This window comes from Eschrichtius robustus, chromosome 14 (assembly GCF_028021215.1).
Source record: "Eschrichtius robustus isolate mEscRob2 chromosome 14, mEscRob2.pri, whole genome shotgun sequence".
NCBI lineage: Eukaryota > Metazoa > Chordata > Mammalia > Artiodactyla > Eschrichtiidae > Eschrichtius > Eschrichtius robustus.
In genome coordinates, this window is record NC_090837.1 from 34,062,060 (window position 1) to 34,074,072 (window position 12,013).

Sequence of the window (12,013 nt, forward strand, 5' to 3'; positions counted from 1 at the left end):
GACTTAATTCATTTAACATAATGCTCTCAAGGTTCATCCACGTTGTCACAAATAGCAGGGTTTCCTTCTTTTTTGTCGGAATAATATTCCATTGTATATATACATGCCATGTTTTCTTTATCCATTCATCTGTCGATGGACACTTGGGTTGTTTCCATTCTTGGCTATTGTGAATAGTGCTGCAATGAACATGGGAGAGCAGTTATCTCTTTGACATCCTATTTTTGTTTCCTTCGCTTGTATATCCAGAAGCAAGATTGCTGTATCTTATGATAGTTCTATTTTTAATTTTTTTGAGAAACCTCCGTACTGTTTTCCATAGTGACTGCACCAATTTACATTCCCACCAAGAGTGCACAAGGGTGTCCTTTTCTCCACATCCTCACCACCACTTGTTATATCTTGTCTTTTTATATATATATAAAATATCCATTCTAACAGGCATGAGGTGATATCTCATTGTGGGTTTGATTGGCATTTCCCAGTGATTAGTGATGTTGAGCATCTTTTCATGTGCCTTCTGGCCATTTGAATGTCTTCTTTGGAAAAATGTCTACTCAGTTCCTCTGCCCATTTTTTTAATCAGATTGTTTGGAGTTTTGCTATTGAATTGTATGAGTTCTTTATATATTTGGGATACTAACCCCTTACCAGATAGATGGTTTGCAGATATTTTCCATTCCATAGTTTGCTTTTTCATTTTCTTGATTGTTTCTTTTGTGGTGCAGAAGTTTTTAGTTTGATGCAGTCCCCCTTACTAATTGTTGCTTTTGTCACTTTGCTTTTGGTGTCATATCCAATAAATCATTGCCAAGATCCATGTCAAAGAGTTTTTTCTGTATGTTTTCTTCCAGGAGTTTTACAACATCATGTCTAATGTTTAAGTTTTTTATCCATTTTAAGTTAATTTACATGAGTGGTGTAAAATAGAGATCCAGTTTCTTTGTTTTGCATGTGTTATCTAATTTTCCGAGCACCATTTATTGAAGAGACTGTCCTTTCCCCATTGATTATTCTTGGCTCTCTTGTCAAATATTAGTTGACCACATACGCAAGGGTTTATTTCTGGGTTTTTGATTCTGTTCCGTTAGTCTACATGTCTGTTTAATGCTAGTACCATACCGTTTCGATTATTACAGCTTTGTAATATAGTTTGAAATCAGACAGTGTAAGGTCACCACCACTGTTCTTGTTCAAGACTGCTTTGGCTATTCGGGGTCTTTTGTGGTTCCATACAAATTTTAGGATTTTTTTTTCTATTTCTATGAAAAGTATCCTTGAAATTTTAATAAGAATTGCCTTGAATCTATACTTGGCTTTGTGTAGTATGGACATTTAAACAACATTCATTTTTCTGATCTATGAACATGAAATATCTTTCCATTTATTTGTGTCTTCTTTTATTTCTTTCATCAAAGTCTTACAGTTTTCAGCATACAGATTATTCACCTACTTCGTTAAATTTGTCCCTAAGTATTTTTATTGGTTTTGATGACATTGTAAATGAGATTGTTTTCTTTATTTCTTTTTCAGCTAATTTGTTATTAGTATATAGAAACACAACTGATATTTGTATGTTGATTTTGTATCCTGCAAATTTACTGAATTGGTTTATTAGTTCTTCTAGTTTTTGGTGGAGTTTTTAGGATTTTCTACATATAAGATTATAGCATCTGCAAACAGGGACAATTTTACTTCTTCCTTTCCAATTTGGATACCTTTTATTTCCTTTTCTTACCTAATTGTTTGGGTTAGGACTTTTAGTACTATGTTGAATAGAAGTAGTAAGAGTGAGCATAGTTGTCTTGTTCCTGATCTCAGAGGAAATTTTTTTAACCTTTCACCAGTGAGTATGATGTTCACTGTGGGCTTATCATATGTGGCCTTTATTATGTTGAGGTATGTTCCTTCTATACCCAATTAGTTAAGAACTTTTTTATGAAGGAATGTTGAATTTTGTCAAATGTTTTTTCTGTATCTGTTGAGGTGATCATATGTTTTTATCTTTCATTCTATTAATGTGGTGTATCACATTGAATGATTTGTGTATGTGGAATCATCCTTGCATCCCAGGGATAAATCTCACTTGATCATTGTGTATGATCCTTTTAATGTTCATTGGATTCTATTTGTTAATATTTTGTTGAAAATTTTTGCATCTGTATTCATTAGGTTATTGGCCATTAGTGTCTTTGGCTTTGGTAACAGGGTAATGCTGGCCTTGCAAGATGAGTTTGGGAGTGTCCCCTCCTCTTCTATTTTTTGGAAGAGTTTTAGGAGGATTGGTATTAATTCTTTAAATATTTGGTAGAATTCACCAGTAAAACCATATGGTCCTAGATTTTCTTTTTTGGGAAGTTTTTGATTATGGATTCAATCTCCTTACTCATTATTAGTCTGTTCAGGTTTTCTATTTCTTTATGACTCAGTCTTAGTAGGTTGTATGTTTCTAGGAATTTATCCATTCCTTCAAGGCTCTCCAAGTTGTTGGTGTTCATAGTAGTCTCTTACAATCCTTTGTATTTCTGTGGTATCTATGTAATGTCTCCTCTTTCATTTCTGATGTTATTTATTTAAGTCCTCTCTTTTGTCTTAGTCTAGCTTAAAGCTTTGTCAATTTTGTTTATCTTTTTAAACAACCAGCTCTTCGTTTCACTGATCTATTTTCTTTCTGGTCTCTATATCATTATTTCTGCTCTGATTTTGTTATATGCTTCCTTCTGCTAACTTTAACAAACTTAGTTAATTCTTCTTTTCCTACTTCCTTGAGTTAGGTTGTTCACTTGAGATCTTTTTTCCCTTAATGTAGGCATTTACCACAATAGACTTCCCTCCTAGAACTGCTTTTGCTGAATCCCATAAGTTTTGGTGTGTTGTGTTTCCATTTTCATTTGTTTTGAGATTTTTTAAATATCTTTTTTGATTGCTTCTTTGATCCATTGATTGATCAGAAGTGTGTTGTTTAATTTCCCCACATTTGTGAATTTTCCAGTTTTCCTCCTGTTATTGATTTCTAGTTTCATACCATTATGGTAAGAAAAAATACTTGGTATAATCTCAATTTTTAAAAATTTCTTAAGACTTGTTTTGTGATCTATCCTTGAGAATGTTCTGTGTGCACTTGAGAAGAATGTGTTTTGCTGCTGTTGGTGGAATGTTCTGTGTATGTATGTTAGGTTCATTTGCTATAAAGTATAATTCAGATCCAGCATTTCCATGTTGATTTTCTGTCTGAGTGATCCATCCGTTGTTGAAAGTAAGGTATTCAAGTCCCCTACTATTGCATTGTTTTCTATTTCTTCCTTCAATCTTTTAGTATTTGTTTTATATATTTAGATGCTCCAATGTTGGATTCACATATATTTGCAATTATTATATCCTCTTGATGAATTGACCCCTTTATTATTGTATAATGACCTTCTTTGTCTTTTGTTACAGTTTTTGAGTTAAAGTCTATTTGCCTGATATAACTATAGCTACCACTAATCTCCTTATTTTCCATTTGCATGGAATATCTTTTTCCAAACCCTCAATTTTAGCCTATGTATATCTTTAAAGCTGAAGTGAATCTGTTGTAGGCAACATATAGTTGAGTCTTTTTTTAAAATCCACTTAGCCACTCTATGCCTTTTGATTGGAGAGTTTAATATATTTGCCTTTAGAGTAATTATTAATATGTAAGGACTTACTAATCCCATCTTAGTAATTGTTTTCTGGATGTTTTGTAGTTGTCTTGTTCCTTTCTTCCTCTCTTGCTATTTTCCTTTGTGAATTGATGATTTTCCATAGTGGTATACTTTGATTCTCTTCTCTTTGTCTTTTGTTTATCTACTGTAGGTCTTCTTCTTTTTAAAAATATTTAATTAATTAAGTTATTTATTTATTTATTTGGTTGCGCTGAGTCTTAGTTGTAGCAGGCATGCTCCTTAGTTGCAGCTCGTGGGCTCCTTAGTTGCGGCATGCATGTGGGATCTAGTTTCCCCACCAGGGAGGGAACCCAGGCCCCCTCATTGGGAGTATGGAATCTTAGCCACCGTGTCACCAGGGAAGTCCCTGTAGATTTTCTTCTTTGTCATTACCATGAGGCTTACATAAAGCATTCTATAGATTTTACAGTCTATTTTATGCTGATTACAACTTAACTTTGATCACATACAAAAACTCTATCCTTTTACTCCACCCCCCCCCTCCAAATTTTATGTTGGACATTATCATATGCTTTGAGGCAGCACCCAGTATATGATGCCATTTCTCTAACTGCTGGCATATATTGGTCTGGAAATGAAGAGGTGGATGTGGGAGTGGCTCCTCTCACTATTAAACCTAAAACCCACTCCCAGAATTTTTGCTTCTAATTCCTACACATCTGGCTTCTGCTGGTTTCAAGGTCTTACTTCCCAAGGGAGGAATGCTTCCACCAGGAGACACAATAAAAGGATGTGTTGGATTGGAAGTAGAGTCTACCATCTGGCCATTTCAGGTCCTATGTCCCTGAACTAACAGAGACTAGTTGGGGAAATTGATTCTGATAACCAAGTCAGTGCAATGTCAACTTCTGTTATGAAATGGCATCAGCGAGTAAAATCTGGACATGAGAAGACTTTCCCTGGGGGCACTTCTTACTACTTCCCTGTCCATTTATAAAAGTTAACAGAAAACCACTGCAACCCAGCAAAGACAGAACCATTAAGAACTCAAGCCCTTCAGAAATGAAACTTCAGATTACTTCACCAAGTAAAAATTCCCAGCTAGCTTAGGTACTGGTTGAGGGCCCAGGAACCATGGAATTGTTAGTAGAATAAAATGAAATTATTATTATCAACTACAGCCTTGCAGTCAGTAATAGAAATGAAGACTATAGCAGTGAGGCATATTTTTCTTGCTTGTTTTTATGACTTTGCATATTTTGAATATTTTTGCCATCCTCCTCCTTTTCTATATTACTTGATATAAAGAAATTTCATGGTTGTTGACTTTGCAGTTTAGTCTTTGCATTATAGCATACTCAGGTGGGCTTGTAAATGAGCTAGGAAAGCAGTTAGTTAATAACACACAGAGGGACTTCCCTGGTGGTCTGATGGTTAAGACTCGGAGCTTCCACCGCAGGGGCACAGGTTCAATCCTGTTCGGGGAACTAAGATCCTGCATGACGTGCTGCGTGGCCAAAAAAAACTAAAACAAAAAACAAGCAAACCAAAACACTCCCAGAGGTGGATAGATATGTAACTGGTGGGATTTTATACCTTTCTTTCTTGGATATAGGTGATGTCTTAGTCTGCTCAGGTTGCCATAACAAAAGACCACAGCCTGGGTGGTTTAAGCAACAAATAGTTACTTTCTCACAGCTCTGAAGGCTAGAAGCCCATTATCAAGGTACAGGAAAACTTGGTTTCTGGTGAGTGCTCTCCTTCTGGTTTGTAGATGGCTGCCTTTCACTATGTCCTCACATGGCCTTTCCCCAGTGCATGCATCAGGGGGTAGAGGGAGACCTTCCTCTTGTTATAAGGCTGCCAGTCCTATTGGATTAGGGCCCCACTCTTAGGACTTCACTTAACTTTAACTACCTCCTAAAGACCCTGTCTCCAAATACAGTCACACTGGGGGTTATTGTTCTTACATGAATTTTGAGGGGGACACAATTCAGTTCATAGCCAATGAGAACATTTTCATTTGTACCAGGAACATCTTGTTGGGAAGAAGTTGTTGTCATTATGGGGAAGTTTAAATAAAATCAAAGAATGCGTACAGACAATGCCTCTTATAAACATAGATGTAGAATTCTAAACGAAAAAATAAGTAAATCAAGTCCAAGTCATATAAAAATAATTCATCACTAACAAGTTGGGTTTATTCTAAGAACACAGGTTGTTTTAACATTCGAGAAGTAATGACTACAATTCGTTTCTTTATTTTAATAAAGAAAAAATCATATATGGTCATAAAAAAGATAGACAGTAATGCATTCGATAAAACTCACCATCCAAGGTCAATACTTTTTGCAAACTATTAATAGACAGGAACTTCCTTAATCTAAATAAAGAGTACCAAAAACCCTATAGTAAGCATTGTACTTCATGGTAAAGCAAAAGCTTTCCCTCTGAGTTGGGAACCAGACAAGGTTCTCAATCTTACCACTCTTACCACTTTAAACTTAACACTGTAATGTGTCCTAGCCAGCACAGTAAGGCAATAAACAAGCAAACAAACAAATAAATGAAATAAAGAAGAGGCATAATGATTGGAATAAAAAAATAAGTGTTCTTTGCAGATGACATAATTATGCATGTCAAATCCAAAATAAGACAAAACTATTAGAATTTAGCAATATCATCAGGTACCCAAATGTATTCCTTCATACCTGCAGTAAACAATTAGAAAATATAATTTTAAATGATTTAATTCAAAATAACATCAAATATATGATATTTTAAAGAATAAATCAAATGAAAACTGTGTAAAAACCATTGCACCAAAAACTAAAAAACGCTATTGAGACCTAAATACATGGAAGGGACATAACATATTAATGAGTTAAAGACTTGGATTAATTGATTTAAGACTTGGAACTCATATTAATGGGTTAAAGTTAAGGAAGTCAGTTCTCCCCAAATAGTTATGGATTTAATAAAATCCCATTAAAAAATGCTAACAGGTTTCTTTTGTATAAAAACTTACAAGACAGTTCTAATTTTATTTGAAAATGCAAAGGGCCAAGAATACTGAAAAAAATGTTGAAGGGAAAAAACAGGAGGACTTACTCTAGGGGATAAAAAGTTTATTATAAAGCTACAGTAATTAAGGGAGTGTTGTTTTGCTGCAAGGATAGCCAAATACACCAGAGGACAGAATCTACAATCAGGAAAGGAATCTACAATCAGTGCTACACTTACATGGATGATTGATTTATGAAAAGGTCACACAGCTGAGCAGGGTGGGAAAATGACCCGTTCAATAAAAGGTTTTGGGACAACTGAACATCCAAACATACAAAATAAATCCTGACCCCTACATCACAATATACACATAAATCAATTCTAGGTGAATTTTAGATATAAATGTGAAAGGAAAATATAATACAAATTTATAGCATGACATAAAGAAAGCCTTCATCAACAGGGACCATCATACTTATAAAGGAAAAGTTGAATAAGTGGAACTGCATTTAAAATAAGAAATTTTATTCACCAAATTCACCACTGTGAGTTTAAAAACAAAGCAGAAAGTAGGAGCATATGTGTAACAATGGACTTTAATTTAGAATATATATTTTTTAAACTTCTACCAAAAAAAAGGAAAAACAGCCCAGAAGAAAAACGGAGATGGGCACTTGAATAGGCACTCCATAAGAGAGGCTACCCAAATGGCCAAAAGACACATGAAAGTGTTGAACACCATCAGTAAAGAGGAAAATGCAAATTACAACAACAATACACTGTACATTACACACATATACATCAGAAGGGCTAATTTTTTAAAATTTTATTTATTTATTTTATTTTTTTTATTTTTGGCTGCACTGGGTCTTCGTTGCTGCACACGGGCTTTCTCTAGTTGTGGCGAGCGGGGGCTACTCTTTGTTGTGGTGCGTGGGCTTCTCACTGAGGTGGCTTCTCTTTGTTGCGGAGCACGGGCTCTAGGCGCGCAGGCTCAGTAGTTGTGGCACATGGGCTTAGTTGCTCCGCGGCATGTGGGATCTTCCCGGACGAGGGCTCGAACCCGTGTGTCCTGCGTTGGCAGGCGGATTCTTAACCACTGTACCACGAGGGAAGCCCTGGAAGGTGAAGTCTTAACCCCTGGACCACCAAGGAAGTTCCCAAACCCTTAGGATTTTGGAGCAAAGCCCTGGCATCCTCTGCAGACAACTACTCTCCTTTTGAGAAATAGCTTTCGGTTTGCTACTGGGCCTTCGTAAAGGCTGAACAATTAACCATGGGCCATCAAGTTATTGTGTGACCCTGTGCTACCCATCATGTACTGTGGGTGTTGTCTGACCCACCAAGCCATAAAGTCGGGGGTTCACAGAAGCACCCCACCATCAAGTGGAGGTGGAATATACAAGATTCGGCTCAAGTAGGCCCTGCAGGCACAAGTAAGTTACATGAAGCAGTGGCCCAAATGCCCATGGTCTCCACTCCTGCTCTCCCAGCCTGTGCCTATGAGGAGTGAGGATTTCCCTACAATCAGTTGACAGAGAGAGAGAGAGAACTTGCATCAGGTTTATAGATGGTTCTGCACAATATCCAGAAACCACCCAGAAGTGGACAGCTGCATTCTGAAAGCCCTTTCCAGGACACCCCTAAGGGACAATTTTGAAGGGAAATCTGCCTGGTGGACAGAACTTTGAGCAGTACACCTGGTTGTTCATTTTTCTTGGAAGGAGAAACGGCTAGATGTGCAATTGTACATTCTGAGCTGAATTGTATGTATTCATGGGCTGTGGCCAGTGGTTTGACTGGATGGTCAGGGACTTGTAAGGAACATGATTGGAAAATTGGTGGCAAGGAGGTTTAAAGGAATGTGAGGAGACCTCTCTGAATGAATGAAAAACATGAAGATATTTATGTCCTATGTGACTATTTATCAAAGAGTGACCTCTGCAGAGGAGGATTTTAATAATCAAGCAGACAGGATGACCCCTTCTGTGGATACCAGTCAGTTTCTTCCCCCAGCCATTTCTGCCATCCACCAATTGGCTCATCAACAAAGTGGCCCTGGTGGCAGGGATGGGAGTTATATAAGCAGCCAGCAAAATGGACTTATACTCACCAAGGCCAACTTGGCTACAGCCAATGATGAGTGCCGAGTCCGCCAGCAGCAGAAACCAAGACTGAGCCCCCAGATGGCACCATTCCCAGGGGTGATCAGCCTGGTGGCAGGTTGATTACATTGGTCCACTTCCATCATGGAAAGCGCAGTGTTTTGTTCTTACTGGAATAGACGCTTACTTGGTATACAGATTTGCTTTCCCTGCACGCAGTGCTTCTGCCAAAACTACCTTCTATGGGCTTCCACAGTGCCTTACCCCCTGTCATTGCCTCTGATCAAGGAACTCCAGCGCAAATGAAGTGCAGCAGTGTGCCCATGCTCAGGGAATTCATTGGTCTTAAGATGTTTCTCACCATCCTGAAGCAGCTGTCTCCATAGAACAGCGAGATGGCCTTTTGAAGACTCAGCTATCATGTCAGCTAGGTGGCAATACCTTGCAGGGTTGGGGCAGGGTTCTCCAGGAGGCTGACCTTGTCCTGAGTCAGCATTCAATAGATGATGTTCTTTCTGTCCTAGCCAGGATTCACAGGTCCAGGAATCAAGGGGTGGAAATGGGCGTAGAACCACTTACTATTACCCCTAATGATATAGTGGCAACATTTTTGCTTCCTGTTCCCATGACTTCATGCTCTGCTGGCCTATAGGTCTTACTCTAAAGGGAGAAATGCTTCCACCAAAAGATGCAACAATGATTCCATTGAACTGGAAGATAAGATTGCCACCCAGCCAGTCTTGCCTCTAAATCAATAGACAGAGTAAAGAGATACTGTGCTGTCTGGGGCAATGGATCCTACGTCCCAAGGGGGAAGTGGATTGCTATTCCACAAGGGAGTAAGAAAGAGTACGCCTAGAGTATTGGTGAGCCCTTATTACTACTGTGCCCTGGAATTAAAGTCAATGGAAAACTACAGCAACCCAATACACGCAGGAATACTAACGGCACAGACCCTTCAGGAAAAAATGTTTGTTTTACCCAACGAGGCAAAAAGCCACAACCAACCGAGGTACTTGTTGAGGACAAAGGAAATATGGACTACGTTGTGGGAGAAACCCTCGCACATTGCTTGTAGGAACGTAAATGGTTCAACAGCCTTAAGAGACAGTTTGGTAGTTCCTTAAAATGCTAAATATAGAATTATCAAATGACCCAGCAATTTCACCCCTAGCTATACACTCAAAAGCACTGAAATCATATGTTCCCCATACACACAAAAAAACTTCTACACAAATGCTCATGGCAGCACTATTCATAATAGCCAAAAGGTGGAAACAATCCAAATGTCCATCAGCTAATGGATAAATAAAATATGGTATATCTATACAGTGAAGTTTATTATTTGGCAGTAAACAGGAATGAATTATTGGTACATGTTACAACGTGGGTGAACCTTTAAAATATTATGCAAAGTGAAAGAAATCAGTCATGAAAGACCATATATTGTATGATTCTATTTATATGGAAAGTCAAGAATAGACAAATCTATAGAGACAGAAATTAGAGTAGTTGTTGCTCATGCCAGAAACTCCCTATATTTTCATCATGGTAGTGATTCCATGACTGTATATGTTTGTCAAAACTTAAAAAGCTTAATACTACAAAATGTAAATTTTATACTATGTAAATTATCCTTAGTAAACCTGAGTTTTTAAAAGAGACAGTGACTTTACCATACCATATTCCAGTCCACTCACGTAACAATTATAAGTATTGATAGATACTCCCTATTTTACAGATAAGGAAAAAGCTAAGGCTCAGAGATAATGAATAGTTTGCTTAAGGTCACACAGCTAATCATCAGTAGAGCAGAAGTCTGGAGTATTTGACTCCAAAGCCTATAGAAGAAAAGATACATGATTGGAAATAATAGACTAAAATATTAACAGTGGTTCCATCTGTGTGATGGACTATTTTCTGCTCCTTTTCACCTGACATATATATAGAGAGAGATTTTAATAGTAAGTATGTACTTTGACAATCAAGAAAAAAATCCTATAAAACCAAAAAAAAAAAAAAAGGTAAAAACGTTCACTTCTGGTAATTCTACAGATACAGTCACACAGTATGTGCAAAATGATATATGTATACTTTTCTTCATTGTCACATTGTTTAAAAGGACTTGACTCTAATTTGAAGACTCCAAAGCCAATATTTCTAGAAGTGTTTCTTTTTTAAAAAAAAAAATCTATGCATACCAGTTTGACAATGAATTTTTAATTGTATTTGCATAGCTGTTTTATGCATAGCTGAATATGAAATTGAGTCAAGAAGGTAGGCAAAAATGAGTAATTTCAGTACTAAACAAATGACAGAAGAATTTAAAGTTTTTACTGCTGTTTGCTTCACACCTGAGAAAAAGTTAAGGCAACCTCCACAAATGAGGAAAAGTCCTGAAGGTGAATTTGACACTGTAGTGTCAGTATTAATTAGCATTTATTAGATGAAGTGGTAATGATGCCAAAATAGCTAATGAAAAAGCTTTGTGTGAATGCCCTGAATGCTCAGATCTGTGAATCAGATTTCTGAAAAACTGATTTTGTTCAGAATGGTGGTACCTTTTCTCCTCCCAGGAAACAAATGCCTCTGACAGGTGGGTGTTGCCAGACAAAATTGACTTTTTCCCACTTACCCGCTTCTCCACAATTTTAAGACACAGAAAGAAATTGAATCCTGCCGAGAATTCTGTTCTATGTTAATAGTTTTCAAACGTTACTCAAGAACTCGTTCTAAGGAACAAAAGCACTTAGAAAGCACCGTACCATCGGGTTCTGGGGCTTATTTAAGGGGGCAATCAGTTAAAACAGTGCTTCTTTTAATGACGTAATAAGAGCAAAAGATAAAGTGTTGCTACCTGGCCTTCGAGTCTAGTCTAGTCTTATCCTTACTCTGCTTTATGAAATTCACCCATTCCTAGTGTTACTGAGTCCAAGCTTGTATTGGTCACCACACGACAGGCCAGTAAATGGAGAGACAAGGTGTTGGGACAAGGAATAGTGACTTTATTTGGAAAGCCAGCAGACCGAGAAGATGATGGACTAGTGTCCCAGGAACTAGCTTCCCCTTCGTTAGTACAGCTGTCCGTATAGGTCTGGTCACAAGGTGCCTATAAACCTCCAACAAGAAAATTGTATTCTCTGTTCTGCAACTTTTTATCTCTGTATGAATGGAAGAGTGTTACATGTTTATCATCAGAGAGCCTAGAGAATGGGCTACCACGTTTATTTCAGGCAATAGGCAACATTCTTTTAC

General features: G+C 37.4%; 1 pseudogene; it reads left to right on the forward strand.

Moving 5' to 3' along the window:
* The window catches only part of LOC137776197 (uncharacterized), a 37,697-nt pseudogene extending 28,287 nt beyond the window's left edge, over positions 1-9,410 (forward strand).
* The last annotated feature ends 2,603 nt before the right edge of the window (positions 9,411-12,013 follow it).